We start from the raw sequence: 25,190 nt of genomic DNA on the forward strand, positions 1-25,190 counted from the left end.
TAATTTGGGGTATTTCAAACTAAGCTAAACAACCCCCTGGTAAACATACTGTAGGGAACAATCATGCATTGGCAGGGAGCAAGACTAGATTATCTAATATGTTTTATTCTATCTGTAATTGCTGAGTCTTTCCAGCTGGAAATATAATGCAAGTCACCACTGTGGGTCCATCATCTCCTTTGCAATAGTATATCTATCTCACAATTTTTTTTTTATTTATTTTTTAGAACAGAGGCTAATTTTGCCTTTATGACATGTGAAAAGAAAATGCTGTATTTCATGCTTAAAAAATGCAGTTCAATTCCATTGCCTCAGATAAACTTACACTGAGTGCAAAACCAATATACTTTCTTATACTTCCCTTTTTACTCTTGATTTGCTGTGGACAAAAAAAAAAAAGGAAATATTTAATAATTAAAGGGACAACTTAAAAACCAGGACAAAGAACAAACTATGTTATGCCTCTTTAAGTACAGAAGGATGTTTTTGTGTTTTCTAATTCCTTTACTTCTAAATTCCTTTCAATTCTAGGTGCTATATTATTTTAATAATATGTGTCACTGATACTGAACATTTTCTTGTGAAGATAATTGTAAAAGGAAGCATTTTAAGCCTTGATCCTGCAGAGAGAACTGTGTGAGTGGATCTCCTGCGCCCATGCAGACTCCCACTAAAAGTCCATGGGACTCTGAGTAGGCACGGAGCTCCATCTCCACAGGGAGAAAGGGATAATCTATGAAAGAAATATGAAGTTTGAAGTGTTTTTATGGTCCTGATCCAGCAAAGCACCTAAACACATGCTTGAAGCTGTGCATGTGTTTAAGTGCTTTGCAGGATTGGGACCTATGCGAGAGGGAAAACGGTGAACAGAGGGAAAAAGGCAGCTATACAGGCAACATCTTAATCTTTGCACATTATAACCTTAGAGATTCCTGGCCCATGTCCTTCCTAGGTGAGTCCTTGATCTACCTCTCTGATCCTGGGTAGACTTGATGGCCCAGGAATAATGAATATAGGAACTTGCACTTTTTTAGCTGGCTTGAAACTGACAGTTTAAACCAAATATCTGCCGTGGACAAAAATGTTAACATTAATGGCATTTCTGGGGCATACATAAATAAATTATTAGTTTTCATCCCAATTCCTAGGGGCAAGGGAGAGAGTCACACACAAAAAAGGAAAAGTGGAAACAGAATAAAATCCCTGGGTCACGGAGAAATTCAACCTGGAGGAGATCAGCCTAGCAAAACTACCATTATTCACTTTCCCACCACACATACTGCTACCTATTTGGGGAACAAACAGCATGTAGATAACTTGACCATCAAATGAAAAAAACTATTTTGGAAAATGTTTCTCAAGGCATCCAGTTATGACAGGGAACATCCCATAGACTGTACACTGAAAACACAATGTTCACAGTATAACTGCAATCCTTTTTAAAAATCTGAATAAGCAAAGGATTTTAGAGAGAGAAGTGACTGAACATACAGTTTCACAGAAGGCGCACCAACAGTCACTATAAATCTAATTTTGTATTAACAGGGTCCCAGAACAGTAATAAAACTCTGAAAACAATACTGATCAATGGTCTGAGAGAAGCAGAGATGAAAGAGAGTTATCACACTACTGATAGGTAGAGTAATGGGCAGACCATTAATTGCCCTCATACAATGGTTCAATTACTGTCTTTTTAAACTTCTTAGCAACAGAAAGCCACTTCTACTTCTTCTCATCCACCAAACACCTAGTACCTGTGACATAAATATAAAGGGAAGGGTAAACACTTTAAATCCCTCCTAGCCAGAGAAAAAGCCCTTTCACCTGTAAAGGGTTAAGAAGCTAAGATAACCTAGCTGGCACCTGACCAAAATGACCAATGAAGAGACAAGATACTTTCAAAGCTGAAGGAGGGGGAAACAAAGGGTCCTCTCTGTCTGTGTGATGCTTTTGCCGGGACCAGAGCAGGAATGCAGGTCAGAACTCCTGTAAAGGGCTAATAAGCAATCTAGTTAGATATGCGTTAGATTCTGTTTTATTTAAATGGCTGATAAAATAAGTTGTGCTGAATGGAATGTATATTCCTGTTTTTGTATCTTTTTGTAACTTAAGGTTTTGCCTAGAGGGATTCTGTATGTTTTAAATCTGATTACCCCATAAGGTACTTACCATCCTGATTTTACAGAGGTGATTCTTTTACTTTTTCTTTAATTAAAATTCTTCTTTTAAGAACCAGATTGCTTTTTTTATTGTTCTTAAGATCCAAGGGTTTGGGTCTGTGTTCACCTATGCAAATTGGTGAGGATTTTTATCAAGCCTTCCCCAGGAAAGGGCATGTAGGGCTTGGGGGGATATTTTGAGGGGGAGATGTTTCCAAGTGGGCACTTCCCCTGTTATTTTTGTTAGACACTTTGGTGGTGGCAGCATAAAGGTTCAAGGACAAAAGGTAAAAGTTTGTACCTTGGGGAAGTTTTAACCTAAGCTGGTAGGAATAAGCTGAGGGGGTCTCTCACGAAGGTCCCCACATCTGTACCCTAGAGTTCAGAGTGGGGAAGGAACCTTGACAACCTGTCAATACCCAGGTGCAGCTTTAAAAATATCTCCAATTGCCGTGACTTTTCAAGCTACTGTATGACCAGAGCTGGCCGTAGAAACAATGCCAGAGTTCTTTATCTGGCAGTGACAGAAAGATCATAAGTTTTTCTTTTTTTACTTAGGAAGATGACGGAAGGAGTGAAGGCAGCAGAAGCCTCATTTGAGGCTGAAAGGGAGAGCAGCAGCAGCAGCCTCCACAGGTGGGTAGGGAAAGTGAAGAAACAGGCATCCACTCAAGTTATTCTCACACTCCTTATAAAAGAAAGTAAAGGCAGCACCATGTGACACCAAATTGCTAACTTTGTTACCATTTTCTTCAATATCCCCTAGTTTTATTGCCTTTGCTAATGCAGCTGCATGTCCTGCACCACTTCCCGCAGCTCTCATTGGCCAGGAACAGCAAACCGCGGCCACTGGGAGCTGCAGGCAGCTGTGCCTGCAGACAGTCAATGTAAACAAACTGCTTCGCGGACTGCCAGCGGATTATCCTGATGGGCCGCAGGTTGCCCATCACTGGTCTATGATTTCTTAGTTAAGTGAATTCCACCCTGAGTATGCCTGGTATCAGAAAATACCAAGCCACAAATTAGTATGCAATGCTACAGAAGAGAGATGGACACTGTAACACTGTCTAAATTAAATCTTATGAACAGCCCTTGTTACATCTTGTGGTGGCCATACCAATGGGGATATCCGGTGTTTGGATGCTGATAACATGTTGCATACATTTTGAAATACAGGCAGCTGAAACTGCTGTTTCACAAGTGCATCTGCAGACATTTTTCCTTACCAGTGAGACATTAAAGGAGCAGAAAAGCACACCATCCATCTGTAGACACCAGCGATGCTTGTTCTTCTCCCAAAAGCATAAGATGATCCATATTACAACAGTCAAACAAAAAAAGCAAAAAACTATCATTTTCCTCTGCACACGTAGAACAGAAGTCAAAGAGGGAGAATTGTTTATATGTAAACATTAAAAGAGTTAGCTGCAGTCTACACTTGGTAATATCCTTTACCTCAGCTGTCAATGGTACGTAATTGGTGTCACTGCTCTGCTGCTGATCACTAAGCATAGACAATGGCATCCAGAGTTTGCACCTACTGAGTTAATCAAGATTTAAGCTGCATGTGTTCTTGTCTACATTTAGGATTCAAAAGCAGGGCACATACACCAATTACTGGCAACCCTAGGGCTATTCTTGAGTATAGGCGGGACCTCACATTTGTATAGGTTGACTAAGCAACTACACTAATGAGGGGAAAGTAAGGCACATGATCACTCTCTACAAATATTTGAAATGTGTAAAACCAAGGAGTAACAATTGGGGTAGTACAAGAGTATAGCTAGAAGTATCTGTATGACATTAAAGAAAGGGACAGTTTAGGCTAAATATCAGGAAGACATTTCCAGACAGTGAGATCTATTAGGGTATTGTATAATCTCTCCAAGAGAAATGGTGGAGATCACTTATTGAGACATTTAAAACTAGACTGAAGAATGGACTAGAAAAAATTGATGTGGGAAACAATTTCATGGCTGCAGTGAGTGGAAGAGATTGTCAGAAGACTGACTGATGAGCAGATAGATATTTTTCAGCTCTAATTTCTAGGGTTTTATCAGAAGAATGTGTAAATAGTCATCTTCTATCCTTACTCCTGCCCTCTATGCAAACCTTCTTCTGGGCTACTTATTTGCCCTCAGCTCCATTAGTGGTCAGTCACTCACCTCTATTTACTTAAATATGACCAAAGAAAGCAGGGGGCATTCCATTCAGCTAATCTCTCCAATACTGTTCATCATTTTTGTTGTGAAACATTTCTACATTTTCCCACTTCATTTCTTGTATCATTAGTGAATGATGGCAGGGTGTATGTATGTAACAACTAGCATGATTTTTAGACATGGAGCTGCCTGGATCTTCAATAGTCTTTACATTCAAAAGTATCCCAGTGAAAATTAATCCCAGAGTTTGCTGAATTAAACTCGCAAAAATGTATATTATTTTCTTTATTATACAATACAACCTACAGTTGATTTTAGTAATTTTTCTGTATATTGATTAGTCTTTGTGTAACTCAGAATACATTTCTTCAGTGTCTGGACCTTTCTTAACTTAACTATTTTACCTTGTACTTGACATTTTGCTGCAGCTCAACATCATAGCATCTATTCCTTCAGTATTTTGGATATCTTAATAAGTTTGATTCAATCTCTTTTTCTCCCCCAGAAAAAGAAAAAAAAAGACAGATTTTTTTATTAAGTTCCCTTATATGATGTACTGTCCACTTATATAATATCTTTTCTTTTACTTATATAGCACTTGCAAAAAATATTGAAGAACGGTAAGGTTGCAAAGCCAAGAACTCAAAAAGTTAAGGAATGCTACAAGTAAGGTTGCCCAAGGAAATCTTAATTTGGATCCTTGTACATATATACATTGTGATTAGGGCTACAGTTTTGTCACAGAGGTCACACTGGTAATAGAAACTATGAATTTGAATCAAGTCCATAAAATATTGGAAAAAGCTTTAAAAGCCTTCCAAACCAAGTGACATTGTGACAGTGCACAAGGTCACAGCGTCACACCAGTTTGGCATCTCCACCCGCTCCATTGATAGAGAGGGAGGGTTGGATGGCCAAACCTATGTGGCGCTGTGACCACATATGACAGGTTACAATGCCCAGACTTGGGAGCTAGGCCCAGTCCCCTGGGACAGGAGCTGCCACTGCAACATCCCCCACTTCCCCAGGCCTCACTTTTCAGCACTTCCATTATATCCTTCTGTATGCTGGTGTAGCAAAACTGACATTATCCAGTGCTCATTATCCATGTCTGACCACTTTTTCCAGCACCTGTCCTGTGAAATTTACAAAAAATGTCCATGTCAAAATAAAGTTTCAGAGTAACAGCCATGTTAGTCTGTATTCGCAAAAAGAAAAGGAGTACTTGTGGCACCTTAGAGACTAACCAATTTCTTTGAGCATGAGCTTTCGTGAGCTACAGCTCACTTCATTGGATGCATACTGTGGAAAGTACAAAAGATCTTTTTATACACACAAACCATGAAAAAATGGGTGTTTACCACTACAAAAGGTTGTCTCTTCCCCCACCCCACTCTCCTGCTGGTAATAGCTTATCTAAAGTGATCATTCTCCTTACAAAGTGTATGATAATCAAGGTGGGCCATTTCCAGCACAAATCTCTCCCCCCCTTTTTTTTTCCCACACACACAAACCCACTCTCCTGTCACCCCAATATGAAGCAAATACTCACCAGCAACCACATACCACACAACAGAACCACTAACCGATGAACCTATCCTTGCAACAAAGCCCGTTGCCAACTGTGCCCACATATCTATTCAGGGGACACCATCACAGAGCCTAATAACATCAGCCACACTATCAGAGGCTCGTTCACCTGCACATCCATCAATGTGATATATGCCATCGTGTGCCAGCAATGCCCCTCTGCCATGTACATTGGTCAAACTGGACAGTCTCTACGTAAAAGAATAAATGGACACAAATCAGATGTCAAGAATTATAACATTCATAAACCAGTTGGAGAACACTTCAATCTCTCTGGTCACGCGATTACAGACATGAAAGTTGTGATAATACAACAGAAAAACTTCAAGACTCCAGCGGGAGACTGCTGAATTGGAATTCATTTGCAAATTGGATACAATTAACTTAGGCTTGAATAGAGACTGGGAGTGGCTAAGTCATTATGCAAGGTAACCTATTTCCCCTTGTTTTTTCCTACCCTCCCCCTTCCTCAGACGTTCTTGTTAAACCCTGGATTTGTGCTGGAAATGGCCCACCTTGATTATCATACACATTGTAAGGAGAGTGATCACTTTAGATAAGCTATTACCAACAGGAGAGTGGGTTTGTGGTGGGGTGAGGAGAAAACCTGGATTTGTGCTGGAAATGGCCCAATTTGATTATCATATACATTGTAAGGAGAGTGATCACTTTAGATAAGCTATTACCAGCAGGAGAGTAGGGTGGGGGGAGAGAAAACATTTTGTAGTGGTAAACACCCATTTTTTCATGGTTTGTGTGTATAAAAAGATCTCCTGTACTTTCCACAGTATGCATCCGATGAAGTGAGCTGTAGCTCACGAAAGCTTATGAACAAATAAATTGATGAGTCTCTAAGGTGCCACAAGTACTCGTTTTCTTCATGTCAAAATCATAGCCTTACTCATGATACAGTCTTTAGTTACATGATCACATATTACTTTTTCCACAGGACCCTTATGACATTCAATGCACAAGACAGACAGTGCACACTGAGTATTTTATTTTATCCTCATTCAATATGTGGCCCACACCTTATTTACTACACCATTCAAACTCTGGTCCTTATGGATTTTTCTATGGTGCTCACCACTATAACTCTGCATGCTTCACAGAGACTAATGCATTTTTCTTCACAACATCCCCATGAAGTAAGGTAACCCCATTTTACACATAGGGAGCTGAGGCACAGAGACATTAATGTTAAAAATATCCAATAATATCCACTAATTTTGGGTGCCCAATATGAGATGTCTATGGCCTGATTTTTCAGACAACTTATTATTGTATAGCACTTTAAATACTGAGTACAGCTCCACTGACTTTAGTTGCAGTTGTGAGTGCTCAGCACTTTGCCAATCAGACCACAGATGCATAATGATTTGAGAATCCTGGGTTCTGTTTAAGATTCTGAGAGGAGTGTACTCTGGGGGTTACAGACTATCTGCCCCTCCCAAGACTAACCCCTTCTGCCCTGGCCCCTCCAGCCTTTCTTGGTTCCAGTCCCAGTATTTCTCACAACTCTTCCTCATCAACATGTTCCAGCCACTGGAGCATGTTCAGTCACTTTGGGGATGACACATATTCATAAGGTCTGTAAGGGAACGGAGCATGCCAGTGCAGACAGAGTAAGTGTTGTCTTAGTGGTTATACTGAGAATCAGAAGATCTGGGTCTCAGAGATCTGGGTCCTAATTTCTGAATTCACCAGTCTTTATTCTCCTCTTATTTTAATGTCACGACAACAGAGATACCCAGTAGCTTTGCATCAGTGTTGAATTACCATACCTAAGCCCTAAGTTTTGGTACTTCAGTTGCTTAGCCTCTTCATCAATGAACCCTGCACTGTAGAAGTGACAGACCTGGGACCCAGAAGCTGAATGACATCAACACCACGCTCTGTAAACCCTGTTATTTTATTAATGGAATAGGATTGACTGTGACCTTAGCATGAGGTTGACACTACTGTCCCACTTTACTAACCGCATGTGAAGTGTAGATAGCTGTTTGGATTAGGAAGAAAACAGATATATACAGTAGTCCAGTGATAAGACTGGAGTGGGGTGCGGGATAAATCATGGAGAGCATGGAACACGTAGTTCCTACAAAAATGTTACTTTAAATAATCCCCTTTAATGTTCCTGTGCAGTCAGACTTGGTTTACATTTGTTATTACCATCACAAATTTGCAAGATGACATACTGTTAATTCCAAAAATTTGCAACCAACAAAAACCTCCAGTAATTATCTGTTTTTATAAGTTCCACCCCATGGTCAATAATGACTATGTAGAAGAAACAAACAGCTTTATTAAGCTTAATTTAAGGTTAAGTCAACCATTTTTCTTTCATGTTCACATGTATTTTGTAATGAATATCTGTCAGTCTTATTTACTCTACAAGTCCCCCACTGAAAAATGCTCCTTCATTTAATTACATTTTCAGCATAAAGTCTGTTTCAAAGACTGCTAACTAGCTATTTCTTCACTTTGGGCCTGATGCACAGACCACGGAAGTTAATGGGAGCCTTTCCACTGACTTCATTGAGGGTATGGATCCAACCCTTGCAGCATAACCTGCCACTCTTTGCTAACCAAGTTTAGGGAAGGTAGAAAGCAGATTGTCAGCATGCTGTGAGTTTGGAGACTTTGGAACATAATGAAGAACTCAGTAGAACTTTGAAGAACAAAAAGAAACTTTGGTTAATGGATGTACTATAATTGTTTCTAATTACTTTCTAATTACATATCTCCTGTTTAGTTCTTTATTTATAAAGGTCTCACCTACCTATCTTTCTCCAGAATTGTAAAATGCTCTCATTTGCTGTTTGGAGGTACTATCAAAAACGGACTTCAATATTTTTGTTTCATATTTTTAAACTAGTTATTGATAAGTAATTTACACTTAAAGTCAAATGTTTACACTTAGAATTAAAAACACCAATGTTTCCTTCTACCAGTAAATTGGGTTTAAAATGTGAATTGCAAGTATTCACATTTTTCTCCATGTACATTCCAGTCATATATAACTGCAAGATTAAACATTATGCTGTAGCATCAGAGCATCACTGATGATTTAAACTAAAGCAACATGCATCCTCTAGCTTTTCCTTTTAAAATGTGACATTTTGAGTCATGCAGCTAATCATGTTGTATATTATTCAAAACTATTAATAAACCCAAAACAAGTTTTGACCCAAGCTTTCCAAAAATTTCTGTACATGTTTAACATCACTAGATATTTGAAATGAAGGTTTCTGTACTGATGAATAAAGTGTAAGGCCTTTCTTCCATAAAAAGCTGAATTTTTTTTTCAGAATTTTATTTTAAACATATGCCATCTGATTATAGGTACTTTATAGAAAAGATAGTTGGAGTACTAATGAAAACATGACAAAAAACATTGCTCAAATTAATGGTTCAACACAGGTTGCCCGCATTTGTTTCACACTGAATACCTTTGTGATCCTGTTATCAATATACTTCTGCTGATACTCTGTAATGAATGTAAATATAACCCTAATTCTATCACAAAAGCAAGTCACAACTACAGTGACAAATGTATTCCTGTTAAAAAAAATCTACTCACATTAAAGGGATTGGAAAAAAGATTAAAATAGAAGTTCTGCATATTCACAACGCAGTGTGTTTGAACCACAGCACCTAACCAGTCAGTACTAATGAACACCATAATCACTATAATCAAATAAACAAAACAACTACATATTAGGGGAGAATTATAACACTATTTAGAAAGTATTACTGTTTCTAAATAGGTAATTATATTTGGAAACTGCAAATGAACTTGAAATCACTCCAAAAAGAGGCTCACTCCTAACTTAATTGTTTGATTTTATTGGTGCTATGGAAATAGTATTCTATTTGCTACAGGCCTTAATCTTACCTACCGCATTCAGTTACATGCCTGAACTACGTAGTTCACCTCTTATCTAAAGATGAAAAAGAATCTGTTTCCATGATGGCATGATCTGAGACTCCTCAATGGTAACTAAATTATAGGGTTGTTTATACGTGAATCCAATGTCAGCAAAGTATTATTGTAATAGCCCCTTAGAACCCTTAAAACAGACTGAAGGTAGAATGCAAATGATGAAAAGATTAACACATGGATACATTTTAAAGACTATTTCACCACTGAGTTATTCTCCATTTACACTAGATAACTCTAGTTATATCAGCATAACACAAGAGCAACAATGTTGAATCAGGCTTTGCGTTTTAACCTATAGCCTTCCTGAGTTTTAATTGGAGACCCAAATAAGAGATGGGTTTGAATTTATTTAGTTTTACAGTATATTGCATTGTTAGATTTGTGGCCTACTGCCCATACGGATGACTGAACCAAAACAATCAAAGTATTCGTAATTCCCATTAGAATCTTAGGCTGGTGTCAAAAATCACTCCTACGGAAAAATGGCACTGGTTTAAGGAGAGGGAGGAAAGGTTTATTTTACTTTAAAAATTGTCTCCAAGACCCTATTTCTTAAACCAATTTACCACTGGCAACCCAGTAGGGTTGCCAGATGCCCAGTTTTTGACTGAAAGTCCGGTTGAAAAGGGGACCTAGCAGTGTCCAGTCAGATGTACTGACCGGACATGAAAAGTCTGTTTACTGCTGGAGGGGAGGTGCCCGGTCATTAACCCTAGCCCCTGCTCAGCCAGGGACACCTCCTACCTCCAGGCAGACTCCTTGTCAGACTACAGCAGCTCCCGTTCCAGCCCTAGAGCAGAGGGAGTCCAGCTGGGGGGTAAGGAGGAGAGAAGTGGAGACAATCCAGCAAACGAGGGGGGGAAAGGGGTAGAAGAGAGAGCAATGGGGGTGGGGCCTAAACAAATTTTCATTTTATATTTTGGGGAATTTTATTTTATTTTACCACAGGAGGCCCTGTGGAGGGAGGGGAGGGTCCTGCCCTGTCCCTGGTGATGTGGGAGGTTTTGGGGGGAGGGAAGGGACTGTTGGCTCCTCCTGAGGGGTGGTTGCAGGGGGAGCTCACCCCACAGCAACAGCTCCTGTCCCACAGGGCTGGGCCCAGTTCCCCAGTCGGGCATTGCAACCTCGCATGCAGGGTCACAATGCTGTTCAGGTTTGGCCTGGCCATGCCCTCCTCCCCCATTCTCCTCCCCCCCATTATGATGGAGGGAGGGGCTGGTCAGGCCATCTTTGAGAGAGTGGAACTGCAACCCCATGCTCCAGGTTACATGCCACTTACTCAGATTAGCTCACTGCTGCCCTCCTCCCCCTCATCATGACAGAGGGGTGGATGGGCCAAACCTGAGTAGCACTCTGACCCCATGATTCAGGTGCAGCCATGCAGGCCAGGAGCCACAGGAGCCACTGCTGTGGGGTAAATTTTTCATTTCATTTTGTGTTATTTTGCATTTTTGAGAAACAGGGAGCTCTAACTATGGTAACTGATTACCTCACCTGCATGAAATTTAGCAAGATAGCAAGGTGTAATCTCAATAAGTAAACAAATCCAAGAGATTTGATGCAATCATAGGATCTATTTAAATGTGCCAATGTTAGTTTTATTATCAGTTGCTGTCTGATAATTTGATATGACAGGTGTGAGGCACAAGCTATGACTTTTTTCTTCTTAAAACAACAATTGTGGGCCTTTACTGTTCATAAGGAATATCAAGGTCATTGTCTAGATCAAACAGAAGAGAGAGCTTCCATCAACAGATGTCAAAACAGATAAGCACAGATTTGACATACACTTGCAGAACTATCACCTGCTATCAGTGCTGCAATGACAGCTGTGTGGTAAGACAATGTGGACCAATTTATCTGTCTGTGTGCCCCAAGTGTGCCCCAGCTGACTATGATAAACATATGTCTTTCTGCCACACAGTGGGTATTTATTGCCGTAAGGTTATTTGTATAATGATCTAATTAATCAGTGTTCATAGTTATTTTTTTCATAGTAGGTATTTCATGTAAGTGTATTATTTAATTTCCAGCTGGGATGCACATTCCCCCAGTGATTACAGAAACATACCAAGGGGAAAAATTGTGGATTATAAATATGTATATGGCAAGTGCATTTTTCAGGCCTTTCTAGGCTGCTGCTGCTGCTGCAAGTAACTGGTGGTTTAAGGGACCCCTAGTCTGCACAATGTTATTGGCACCTTCAAACTTGTAGCAATTTAATATAACCCTGTATTACATAAAGTAATAGAGCTGCATGAACAAATTATAAAAGGAATGAGGTAATCCCCAAAATCCCAAAATAATTGGAGTGAAAGCAGGGAGACCTTGACTATATGCAGAAGTATAAACACTGCATGGTTACAGAAGAGAAACACAAATGATTTTTTGACAGCTGTTACAAAGGGCTCTGTGTCTCTACAGGACTGCTCAACAGTAAGAATGAATAAACCTTAAAATAAAGATGATCTTTCTTTACAGGAAAGGCTGCTACAGTTTCCTAGCTTCTTAAAATTACGCTACAATTCAACACCAAAATATCAATGTAGCTGTAACATTTAAACTAGTCATAAATTTGAAAATAAAACATGCACAAAAATGTTTTTGATCACCTAAGACTTTACAAGGTGCAATTTTTCTTTAAGCAACAATTACTTAAAGCCCATGCTTTGCTACCTATGTAACACAGGGAATAAAGTTGAATGCCAAGGATGATTTGTAGGGAAATCCTAGTATTCTACTAATGCACAAATATAAGTAAAGAATTAAATATAAATTGGACTGAGCCCTACTACATAGAAGGAAAAACAAATGAAGAAAAACCATATATTTAAAAATTCACTGGAAGTGTTTAAGAAAGAAAAACGGAGCTAAGGCTCTTCAGACAATGGTTTCAGCCACAATTCTTAGGCTTTGTATAAGCCTCTTTTCTGGTCTAATAAATTCCTTTCAAATATATGGGCCAATCACTGTGGCCTATACTTCTCCTGGTTCTGTTTTAGTTGGTGCTAAAAATCTCAATAATTCTTTGTTCAACTACAACTAACATTAGCCTCTCCTACATCTCCTTTTTCCCATTATCTTTGGAAAGACAATGGTACTAGTACTACGGTCATGCTTTTTCATGTTAGCCTTATTTTATCTGCTGTCCAGCTCACCTTGTTCTAGAACAGACAAATTCCTTTCCACCATGAAATGTTATGCAGCCTGCAAAAGATGACAGCTTTCTCTCCTCAACCCCTTGAAACATCAGAGGGCAGTGACCGTGTGGGTTTATTGCTGCCTCCTGCAGTGTATGGGTGCAGGTCCCTTGCCAAGATTACCAGGATATATATCACTTAATCTCTTCCCTGCCATTGCAGAGGACTCTGACACTTGTGCACCCTGGTCCCTCCTATTTTCAGCCTGTCACATATAGCTGTCTAGTGCCCTGCACGCTGTAATCGTTTGGTCTAATTTAAATTATTTGGGTTTAGTGCGAGGGTGCTGGGTCGTGTTGGTGGCCTCTGATATACTGGAGGCCAGACTAGATGATCTGGTGGTCTCTTCTGTATGACATATTCACTTGTTCCAAATCTTTCTTCTACAGTCTCTCTTCTTTAAAAATGAATCTCAAGTTTTCATAAAAGTAAATAACTCTTCAAAAGGTAAACACAAATACACTTGTTCAAGCTATCAGAAATAAGGACAAAGATTTCCTTTGCTATCATACAGAGTCAAGTGAACTTTTTGCATCTCTTTTTACTGTGGTTGTAAAATCTGCTCTCTGAAAAGATTTATCAAAATTAAGGCTTTACAGAGACAGAAAAGTACTGTAGTTCATTAACACAAAACAATATTATTAATAAACAATCTCCTTTGTATCAATCACAGATGACAAAAAGAAATAAATAAATGCCATCATCTTTCTTTTCAAACTGAAGTATCTACTACACCAAGGTGCATGAATGGAGAAATTATAAATTTATTCATTATTACTAAAACACCATGAACAAGACGTATTGTTGTGTTATTATATAATCCAATTTAAATAACCATTTGACTGTATTAGCCACTGGAAAGTACCCCATGGTGGTACTTAACTAATTTGATTTATTTTTCCTGTTCAAAACTGTTCTATTAATGGAGCACACTTTCACTCTTTAACAAAGGGAATCTGTATACTGAGCCTTCGGTTTTACCGAGACTACATAATACTAAACAAGATCTCCAGCTCTTAAACAGAGCATTGAACTGTTCCATTTGCTCGTTAATATTTCAGATTTCCCAAGACAATAGCACGGCACAGCATAAAAGATTCACAAATGGAGGGATAAATGAAGAGATAAATCAAGAATTCTAAATCTATAAGAAACATTAGCTATTGGAGACATTTTTAAAACAATATGATTTTTGGTATAGCTCTAGTTTATTCTTTGTTTCAAAATACAAAGGTCTAGCCGAGTTTCCTATCATAAGTATATACGAGAGAATGGAATTGGTTCAGCTCCACAAACAAAAAAGAAGAGCAATGCAGTCTTTTGATTGCTGAGGATAATCTATTAAACACAAGGAACAAAGTTGACCCATGATGTGATCTCCGTTCATCTCTCACAAGGGATGGCAATCTAGAGATATCGTTATAGGGTACAAAACAGCTTTTAGGAAGGGTTCCTAAAGGAAATCATTCTTCCATTCATCCATGTTGCCATGGTAACAGAACCAATCAAGCCTCTTCACCAAGGTTTCTATGTCAAGTTCTGTTAGCAAACTCAAACTCAGACTAAACTAACACTATAGTCATTAAATTATTAAGACAGGTAAAAGATGCAAATCCTTTACAAAGGAACATATCATTGCTCACCTCTTACAAATGGAGTTTTTAATTTGAAAATTAGTTTACTGTAAAGATTTACCACCTCCTGCTAATAGTTTCCTGTTGACTTTTTCATGTACCCTGAGAGCACGTCATTTACCTAGCAATGTTCTTCCTGTTACTTTGTTTGTATTCCAAACTGGATTTTTCAGAAGCTACGTTTCCTCTCCCTCCTCCCCCCGCCCTCCAACCACTAGAATAGTTACATCACTTTCTTTTTTTTAGCGTAATCTCAACATATTGTCTTTCCAGCAGTTGACGCTAAAAAAGCACTAGTCAAGTCATTTTTCCCTGTAAGGGCCTCCTCCTGCAAGAAACTGAAAGAATCAACTACCAATTAAATCAATGGAAATTGAGGATGCCCAGCATCTTGCAGGAAAAGTTCCCTAAGGGAAATACAAACTGCAGATTTACAAAACAAATCATGCTGTATTTTGAATGGCTTCACTTCTAGTAAAAATTAACAGATGTCAAAAATGGCTTGATTCATTTAAAACGTATAATTAGTCCTTGTGCCCCTGGGTTTAGAGGATTGCATTAGCCCATCCTGATGCAGAATAGGAGCCCAAGAAAAATAAGCTCTTTGTAAACTTCAGTTACAAATTGATCAAAACAACAAAATATAGTCAAAATAAGGGATTTTGCTGGATGAAGTGCCATTTCATGGCATCACAAATAATGTATTTATTATTACTATTACTATCAATAGAACTTTTAATCTAGCATCATAAGTGTGTATGGTAATTTACATATTGAGTAATAGCATGGTCTCTTCCACAAAGAATGCCCAAATGAAGTGCTGAGGTGGGGCTGGCAATTATGCAGTACTTTCCACACGCTCACTCTCTCTTTTCTGATCTCCCAAATAACATTTATCAATGTTAAAGGAGAAACTGGCAGACTCTAGTATCACAGAGTACAGACCACGGAAGTAAAGGTGGCTTCTAGGTTGTAAGGTTCTGGACAGTGCATTATTCATCATTAGTTCTTGAAGAGTATTTTATTTTATTATTACATGTTAATGTATTTTAAATAGATTAAAGGGAATCAAAGATTATCAATGTTTGATTGTGAGAAAAGATTGGTTTTAAAGAGGGAATTGAAAGAGGCACACAGGATCAAGGAGGGCATTCTAGGGGTATGCTGATGGCGGCATAGGACTAGACACTTGTGGAAGCATTTGTGAGATGGGAATAAGAAAGGCGTGGAGGGAGAAGGAATTGGCAGAGCATAAATCCTGAATAGGAGAGTGGCTGACTATCAGTATGAGATGCAGACAGGGTAGAACAGCGCAGAACCTTGCCAGTGAGATCAAGGAGGGAGGAAGAGCATGCGGAACCAGTGAAGTGATGTGTGAAAAGGAGCGATGTGGTCAGAGCAGTGGGCAAGGCACATGAGCTGGAGTTAATAACATACTTTATAGCTTTAGAGACGCCAAGAATGTCTCTCCCATAACACAATGTATGTCTGCTCCTGAATTTGTTGCCCACAGTGAAAAACACCAATTATTATACAGCAGTTACTTTTAATGCTACTAAATTTACGCTTGGATCAATAATTCTGCTAACAAATGAGGCATGAAATGTTGATTTTGGGTGGGGTGGGTTTTGGGCTCCCGACCCAGAAGCATCTTAAAGGGGCCTGATTTTCTGAGGGTGGGTTCTCAAGTTGAGTACGCAAAACCTGATGCACCTAATATATCTCTAGTCACTTTAGAAAAAAATTAGGTTTGTATATGTTCAGGAGCTTAACAATTAGCCATTCAAATAAAGTGAAATTGTAAGTTGTATTTCAGCTCTTGAGAGAAAAAAAAGAAAAAAGTATGTATTAGCAAGTTCTGCTATTTTAAGTTAAAAATGCACAACACAAAATGGAATTCTTAAAGATCAATAGTTCTAAACATCTACTATTATAAATATCCAGACAAGCTGTGTCAAGTTGAATCTTGATGATAGCTTTAAAATCTCTGATTTTGGAATATGGAGATTGGTTTGATAGAAATACATCCTCTGGATTGAAAGCCATTATACTGTGAATGCTATCCACAATTTTTAAAAAAATACCAAGCGATAATAATTTCAAATATACTGCAACTGAGTACTTAAAATAAGCATAACTAATTGCTAAATGCAACTGATCTTATAGCAAAGGTCAGCAGAGTAAAATCAGAGTCAAATATATGGGACCTCATACCCCACAAATTAGTGAAAAGATAGATTATTGAATTATTTTTTTATATTTTATTTTATTAAACTTTATATTTTTAAATATATCAGTGTTTGGTTGTTCACCAAAGTAAGAGAAGTAGCTATTATTAACCAGGTTCTTGATCGTCATGTGCCCTGGCAGCTAAGCAGGCAGCTAGGTTTTCTTGGAAATCAGTGGTCCCACATGTCTTTGTTCTAATAAGGGAAATGAATCTAAGACCTCTGTAGATCTCTCTCTAGAGGTTTAATCTTATATTCCTTAATCCCTTGCAATGAAATCCTCCAAGAAATCTGAGGACTGGGGCCTATCCCTGTTTGACCTAGCTTTCTGAAGCTGTTAAGAACTAGAATGATCAGATAAGTCATTCTTCCGGCTGACACACAATCACAGAAAAAACAACAGAAGCGGAAGCACCATCCTTTTTTTCTCCTATGTCTTGTTCTATTCCTTTTAAAAATGACAGGCTTCGAACCTCTGTTATAAAAGTATGACTTCCACATGACAATTCAGTCAAATGTCATTCTTTAGAAATTGTAAAAATGTTTAAGTGGTTATTTCACAGTAAAGTATGTTACTTTTCTTTCCTTGCAATACTCAAAAGGTAACACATGAGAGGTGGGGAAGATCTAAATTCAGTTTTATTGGTAATGGAAAACCATCCTTGTTGGTGGAAAATAGATACCTTAGTTATGTCAAAACAAAACTGGAATAACCATGTCATTCTTCAGGAATCCTTCCCAAAAGACAGATATTTTATTTAATGGTTTCAAGTACTGTGGTTTGACCTGGTCAGGAGCCTTCTGGGGGGAAAAACCCCAAATTTTTTTGGTCAGAAAATGCCAATTTGTCAAAACTGAAACTATCTTCGGTAAAGGATCAGTTTCAATGAATTTCTTTTTTCAAAAAAGAAAATGTAACCCATTTCAACATTTTCAAAACAAAAAATTCGCTTTTTTGTTTGAAATGACTTTTGTTTTGAAATTTCAGCTACTTGTAGTAAAAAAAGAAATTATATATAAGTGTTGAAATCCAAAGGAAAAATTTTAAAACTATCAATTAAAAATATTTTGATCAACCCAAACTGAAAATTTTTTGGATTGTTGGTTCATGAAATTTTTTGAGATTTTGACTGTGCTGTTTTGAAATCTCAAAAAAAAAAAAAAAAAATTCCCAAGACATGAAAACCATTTCTCATTCAGCTGTAATTTTTTTTTACATTTTGAATAGGGCTGGGCATTTCATCAGACCAAAAATAATTGGCTCATGGTCAAATATTGTCAAAAATTATCAAATATTTTAAAGCACTAATTTATTAGTAACAAAAACCTGTAAGACTATTTCTCTGAAATGCTTACCCTTAGATAGCTACTTCTGATTAATTAGAGGCGGGGGAAGTTACTTGAGGTTTTTTTAACTCAGAAAAACATGAAACATGATTAAATGAAGTTATCAAAAAATAAAAGAATGGCACCATGATGCAATCAAAAAAGTAGGCCACTGCCTACATCAGGGCATTTTTGCTGGAATACTTTTGCTGGGATATTTGACAACGTTTGACTGTGGTATAATAACAGATGGTAATTGTCTGGTCAATTGACATTATTTGACTAGTCAATTGACCAGCTTGCCAAGCCTAATTTAGAATGAACGTAGGTTGCACAAGTTATTTCCTTCATATCTGGAACACTTAGTATAAGTATATAATCTTCCGTGACAAGGTCCAGAGATACTACCTAGTTCCTGGTAAACAAGGGATTAACTCAAATTTAGCATCTACCTCATGGTGCTCAGAGGAAGGACAATAAGAGTGCTGACTGGAAGGCAGACAGATGAGAATGCCATTGGAAAGGTAGGACTCCAAATCCATTTGACACAAAATTGTGCTGAATCTCAAGCTGGGGAAGTGTGAGGGGAGGGGAGGTTTTCTGTTTTAACAACTTATTTTTACATTCTAATTAGACATAGGTCAAGACCTGGCTGTCTGAGCCTATTTTATTTAATGCCAGATCAATCCAGATCAACTTACTGCCTCTGATACAGCAAATGTGAGCTATCACAACCACCACGGATTATTAACAGCACTTAAAGTTGTCCTACGGCAAAACATCTGATTGGTTTCCCCCACATACCCAGAAGAGTCCCCTGACTGGGACAGACTTGCCCATTTATATGTGTAAGGCAGTCATAATAGTAGTCATAATACTGATTGTCTATACACTACACACTATATATAAATATCAAAGTAATGATGCACCTGGATGACACTAGTTAAAAATTTTTTCACCTAACTGAACAAAAGTTTGGAATGCCTTCTCTGCCTTCTACAGGTTCCCCTGTCCCCTACTTCTCTCTACAACCACATGCATGCCTGGTAAACAGGGTTTACCACTGGTGCTACCTTTTTAATATATTATCTAATAAATAAATTATCTCCTGTTTACCCCCTACTTCTGAGAACCCTCAGAGTTATCAACTGAACCAAATTTTGAATGATTGTCCTGAATCCCAGGGGCAATGTTCCTTGCATTACACTGGCCTCGACAAGATGCCAAAATGTCCCCAGTACCTGGGAAGTTCATTTTTTCCCTCTTTAACACTGTAACAGAACAGACAGGTTATGTTATGTCTTTGCACTCAGAGTAAAATGTACTTTGATAGAATTAATGATAGAGTGATTTTGGCTTGGTTGGTCAAGTTGCCCATTTTTGCCTCCATCTCTCCCACAGAATTGGCTGCATTCCCTGGTTCATCTCAGTGCATATTGAAACCTGTAAATCTATCTACGGTCAGCTACCTAGGCTGAGGGGAGAATTAAGCAACCCTCCAGATCTACAACTGTTTTCTGCTAGCAATAAGGGAGGAGTTTCTTAGTGTCATCCTAACCTCAACTGCACTCCTTCCAATAGAGTAAGAGGGATTGAAGAGCTGGGGACAGGCCTCTTTCCCCTCAGTGCAGGCAAGCTGATGGTTATGGTAAGGGCTTCCCGGGTACACTGAGCTGAGCCAGAAGCTTTGAAAGACTCAGATTGTGCTGCCAGGCCACTGCAAAACCTTTGTGGACACTCCTGAGGCCATGGCTCCTGGTTTGAGAACTCTTGTTCTATGCTACTCATATTTTGCATAGGAAGTCAGAAACATTCCTTATGGAATTTTATAGGAATGAAAACTAAAGGGCTACAGAAATTAAGTGGGCTTGGATGGAGTTTACTCTCTAAATCTACCGGTGGTAAAAGGGAATGATATTTCTGCTATGTATTAAATTCCATATAATTTTACCAAAAGGGTTGGTTGGAAGCTCATATCAACATGAAAGGGAAGCTAAACATCTGGACTGGATGCTCAAAAAGAACAATGAAGTGAACTTATATATTTGGAGATGAAAAACTTCAGACCACAGATAGCTTAATGTGGCAAAAGTGGCATAGCATGCACATAGTCTGGAAAGCAAATAATGTGAGTTCCCTCAAATGTCACATGAAATTAGGAAAATATAAGCAGGCAACTGCATGGAAGTCCAAATATCACTGAAGTGTTTTCTAATAGAGATTCCACTGGAGAAGACAAAATAGCAGCAACTGAAGTAGCAAGTATCAGGATGTGTATTACCATCATAGCTGCTTGTGAATGGATTGTGCAAACAAAATATAGGATGATTACAATAATCAGTAAGAAAAAAACACTGCCAAGATGGTCTTGGGAAAGCTAAAGAACAATAAACCACTTTCAATTATTATTCAGTTAAGTCTTATTCTTATTAGAAATGAGGTCAAATAAAGGACATATAAAGTGATTACCTTTAATGATAAGAGTCTTTTCAAAATACAGTGCAAAAAATGAAGGATTTCTTGATTTCTACCATGATGCAGATGAAAATTCAGATATATTTTTCCAAAGATTTAATAAAAAAAGTGTAGGCAAGATCTTTCAAAAGCTGCTATAGTTCACGAGAGAACTACAGAAAGCCTCATTTTGTCTTCACTGCTTTGAAAACTATCCAGCCATACCTTCTGCAAACTAACTGCAAATGTCATGTCTTGCACAGTATAGCTAAGCACACATACAGGTTCTCAACTATGATGCTGAAGGGTTAACAATGAAATGTTTTAATGAGTTTTCTATCTCAAAGAGGATTCAAGAAGTGAATGCCTTGATTTTGTAAAACAAGAATACAATAGCCTGCTGCCTAAAAGTAATATCCAATGACTGCCCTTTATTCCAGACATTGATTAACTTGTGAAGAACAGCTGTCAAGTTTTACTTTTTAACACAATCCCCAAAAAGAAATGTACCCTTAGATCTGAAAATTCATCTCTGACCGTGGATATATTGCTAATAAAATTATCTCTTTTTCTGAGTTTATAATGCCTTTCTTACACTGTTACATAAGTCTAGCAATCATATAAATGAAACTGCTTGAAAGTGAAGCCATGCATGCTGCTGAAGTGTACGACAAGATGCAAAGGTTAAGAATGAGTCTGATGTCTCAGTTGGATTACATATATTTTGGTTTTCAAGCTATCCAGAATGTAACACTGCTGGTTTCTGACTAGAAAGCCAGAGTCTCTAAAGCAACTGAAGTCTGTGAAAGGAATCTACAAATACTTGGAAAACTTTTTTTCCATTAGAGACCATATTTCTCAAGTTCTTTTCAGTTCTTGGACTACAAAGGTCTATGGCATTTGAAGAAATTATGTAAGCTGCAGAGGCAGCCAAAAATGCAGCTCAGTGGGGAAGAGTTGATGGAACATGTCCTATCCATGGTGAGAATGGGAATATTTTATAGAACCTGAGGAAACATCAGAGGAACAGGATGGAAATGGAGCTTGTGAAATTACAACTCTGTGTTCCAGGAAGATACAAAATAGCCAGTTCCTGATCTCTACAATTTCCTAAAAACAAAAACTCCTCAAAGCAGCCAAGACTTTAAAAGTATTCCTTTCTCTAAGAACATGAAGAGAGCTTAAACCTATGCCTTAATTATTTAAATTTCAGTTCTAATAAAACTGAATGCAGCCTGAATTTCAAAAAAGCTAAAACTTAATATCTTGCAGTGTTTGAAATGTACCTGTGAAATTTTGATTTTATTTGTGGCATAGTATTTTTGATTTATATTTATTTGTCTAAAGGTGGCTCTAATTCTAAGAGTTTTAGTTGACTCATTGTCTGAATCAGACAACCAGGCCCGGGAGGCCAAAAGTCTCCCAAAGTCTTGAAACTGTGCAGGGAATATTGTGGATTAGTTCATGTTAACAATGAGCTTTAACCAGTGTAACTTTACTGAGAATCAGCAGATGGCACAGTTACATTTATCATAATAAATTTCTGTTGATCTGAATGTACAGGAGTCAGATCTTGAAAGAATGCTTATTATCAGCTGTGATGCACTTCATTTTAGATGGTGAGCATATTACAACTTGGTTCCCTGCCTTAATCTCTATCAGTTTTATTTTTTTAGGTTTAAAACCTAAAAAACCTAGTTATACTCAAGCAAGCAAGCAAAGATTGCCCTGTGCCAAAGTATTTTTTTATTATAATTTAGCACAGGGGACAGACGAGTGACTTCATTGTCCCTTTAACACGAAGACTACTTGCTTTTATCATGTTTTCAATAAAGATACAGACAGTGTACTATTATCTTTATAATTGTGTGGCATTTTCCTTAAATGAAATATCCATTAGAGTTTGGATTTTAATCTTCAACTTTTGGCCACTCAGGAGTTTTTGGATTTCTGTCGCCTTCCGTTTCATTTAACTCTCTATTTCTAAGATTTGGGGATACAATGTTGGGGGAAAGAGAAGTAACTCAAATGTAAAAGAGGGATATGGATTTCAATTTATATATGGAATATGTTGACATTGGTTATGTTGTTTAGGTTTACATACAGTATTTCAATATAGAGTTTTAATAAATAGTAGGTCATTCATTTTTAAGAACTTTATCCGATCAATTATTAGTTATAATGCTTTGAATAGTAACTAACCTAAGCTCTCAGCAGTATTGTCATGAACTGAAACACAATTGTATAACAAAGGAAAATCCACAGTTTGTTCTCACCCTCAACAAGAAATTAATATACATACTGCAAATAGTATACAGTTATCAAGAGATGATATGAACACCAGAGTTCCATTTTCATATTATTTCACTTCCTTCCCCTCCCCTCCCCCCATTTATGCAATGCAACATTTGAGGACAAACCATGTACGCAAATGAAGGTCTGGGAGCAACTTCTAATTTACCACTTCTATCTAGAATTTTGTATTAAAATATTAAGAAGTAAAGTAAGTATGTCCATCATTCATTCTAAGAGAGTTAAGACACTTTTACATGACTACTCTGTGGGGATTTTTTGTGGTTATTCATGTAAGTGCAACATTGACATAATCATTTGATCCCTTGAGTTGACTAGGTCCCTGCATTTTTCAAAACTATAAAACAAAGTTGAGGAAAAACTTTAGCACGAGACTTCATCATCTTCGATTCCTTTATTATTATACCTCAAATCTCATGTATCTCTAGCAAGTTCTTAGTGTAACTGTTTTCCCCACAATAACACCAACTAAAATTTTCAAGTATTTGTTAAATATTAGTTTGTATAAGGCTGGCCCTACATAAAAAATGGTGCATTCCCTAAGTATTTTAGGATCACCTTAATATTAAGTATGCTGCTATTACCACTCTTAAAAAACAAAACTGCTTTTTAATAATCTTTAAAGAAATTAACTCTGCATGGTGTTCTGACATTTTGTCTTCTGCAGCCCTTTTATTATGCCAACCTGTTATATCAATGATTGTGTGAGCTCCTCTATTAGACAATAGTTCCTGAAAGTCATTTTAAAAAATGAATCCAGGAAAGTCTGAAAACTAAAAAATATCCAATGAGTCTGTGAGAAACAGCACAAAGGGAATCTAAGGAGGCACTACTGTAAGCTTATTCTCTTGAGGCATAAAGGAAGAGATCATAATCTTTGTCCAGAGGACAGTCACATTGTTATCACAGCACTGTCAACAGAAAGATCATCCATATTTTATGCTCTCCATAATCAAACATTTATCTTTTTTTAAATGTATTTGGTCATTCTTTCATGCATGTACATTCTCAAGGGAAAAAATGTATATTTCAAATTCAGTTTCTTTTTAATTAGAAGAAAGCATCATTCACTTATAAGACAAATGAAATGCAAGTATTTTAATGAAGCCACCAATATAGTAATTTATTAATGGAGGAAAGAGAGTTGCTCCATAATGTTAGGGCCTGATTCTGCAACCATTTTGTAACCATGGCCAGTCCTGTGTGTCAGACTATTATTAGACCTTTACTCACCAATAGCTCTTATCACAAGAGTAGACCCATTGACTAGTGAAAAGCATTGAAAGCATTCTGACTAGTCACATTTTTTTTCAAAATCCAATGATGAGAAATGAAAAAGAACTTTACATGTTGCCCTTTTAAAAATGGCATCCTGAAAAAAAAATACAGGAAGATGTGCCCTTGGTTTCAGCTGAGCCCACAGCTCTGGCAAATGCCACTAATTTGGTACCAGTCAGAGAAAAGTACTAAGAACTGCCAGGAAAGCTCAATTATTTTCTCTTTCCCGCATTTGTTTGCCTCTTAATTTATTTTTAAGGAGCTATCTCAGACCCAAGATAGGAAAGAAGGGATTGTGAGAGTTTTGCTACAAATAAAAATTGCACAGATTTAAAGTCTGCTATTTTGTGGTCCTGCATGGCTAGAAGTAGAACCTCTATTGCATTTGAAAATGGAAATTCCCAGCTTCCCAAATACCATAAAGATCACTTGATTCTACCGCCAGAAGGGCTTTAAATATTAGACTTTAAAATCATTACATTTTTACATACAGAAGAACAGTACAGCTGGACTTATCATAACTAAGGAACTTAGCTTAGAGGCAGTATACAAAAATAGTCCAAAACAAATGTTTAAAACTCTCTAAAGCACACTTAAAACAGTTTTTCTGCACTGTATGTGGCATATTTATCTATACACTTATTTGACTCTGTGTGAAGCACTCAGATAGTGCAAAGATTAATAAATATATCCTACCATATGCCACAGAGAAGTATTATCCACCTCATTTTAGTGATCAGCAACAAAGACATAGAAAAACTAAGTGACTTGTCCAAGTTAACAAAGGATGTCTGTAGCAGAGCCAGGATTAAACCCATATCTCCCAAAACCTAGGCCAGTCCCTTAACCACATCGTTTCATATACATAACACCTGGTGGCATAATAGCAAGATTTTATTA

General features: G+C 37.6%; 1 protein-coding gene across 43 annotated transcripts in view; it reads right to left on the bottom strand.

Annotated features, from left to right (window-relative positions):
* The window catches only part of PTPRD (protein tyrosine phosphatase receptor type D), a 1,705,510-nt gene that overhangs the window by 443,807 nt on the left and 1,236,513 nt on the right, over positions 1-25,190 (bottom strand). The window lies entirely within an intron of this gene.

The sequence above is a fragment of the Lepidochelys kempii genome, chromosome 5 (assembly GCF_965140265.1).
Source record: "Lepidochelys kempii isolate rLepKem1 chromosome 5, rLepKem1.hap2, whole genome shotgun sequence".
NCBI lineage: Eukaryota > Metazoa > Chordata > Testudines > Cheloniidae > Lepidochelys > Lepidochelys kempii.